This window comes from Macrobrachium rosenbergii, chromosome 43, assembly GCF_040412425.1.
Source record: "Macrobrachium rosenbergii isolate ZJJX-2024 chromosome 43, ASM4041242v1, whole genome shotgun sequence".
Taxonomy (NCBI): domain Eukaryota; kingdom Metazoa; phylum Arthropoda; class Malacostraca; order Decapoda; family Palaemonidae; genus Macrobrachium; species Macrobrachium rosenbergii.
Genome location: NC_089783.1, coordinates 55,139,801 through 55,140,435, shown reverse-complemented (window position 1 = coordinate 55,140,435; position 635 = coordinate 55,139,801). Strand labels below are relative to the sequence as shown.

Below are 635 nucleotides of genomic sequence, written 5' to 3'. Positions count from 1 at the left end.
ACTCTCCTTGAGAGAGAGAGAGACTTCTCACGTTGTTTGTGTATTTTTGATATGTTTATTTATTTGTGTATTTAAATTTTTGCTGTATGTTATTCTTTAGAATCTATGGAATATTTAACTATGTATTCATAAGCGGTATACTGTCTGTCTCTCTCATTTAAATACATATTCAGGCTCATGAGACTACCTAAGCTTTTGAAATACTGTGCAGTACTCACTCTCTCTTTCTCATTTAAATACATATTCAGGCACATAAAATTATCCAAGCTTTTTAAATACTGTGCAGTACTCTCTCTCTCTCTCTCTCTCTCTCTCTCTCTCTCTCTCTCTCTCTCTCTCTCTCTCTCTCTCTCTCTCTCTCTCTCTCTCTCAAATACGTACACTTGTTCGTTGTCAGGAATATATTTGTTGTACCCATTTATTCTGTTTGAAAATTTAGATTCCATCCTTTCGAGATTCCATATAATCATTCTCGGGCAATGAAGTCGAAAGAAAAAGGTGCACCTTACCCCCCACAAGGGGGCACATTAAAATCATTATGGCCGTGGTTCGTCTTTCACAAGACCGTGTGGCCTAACGGATAAGGCGTCGGACTTCGGATCCGAAGATTGCAGGTTCGAATCCTGTCACGGTCG

At 38.9% G+C, this 635-nt stretch overlaps 1 non-coding gene across 1 annotated transcript; it reads left to right on the top strand.

The window, feature by feature from the left end:
• Positions 1-562: 562 nt before the first annotated feature.
• On the top strand, positions 563-635 carry TRNAR-UCG (transfer RNA arginine (anticodon UCG)). The gene has a single exon. It is a non-coding gene; the product is annotated as a tRNA-Arg (tRNA).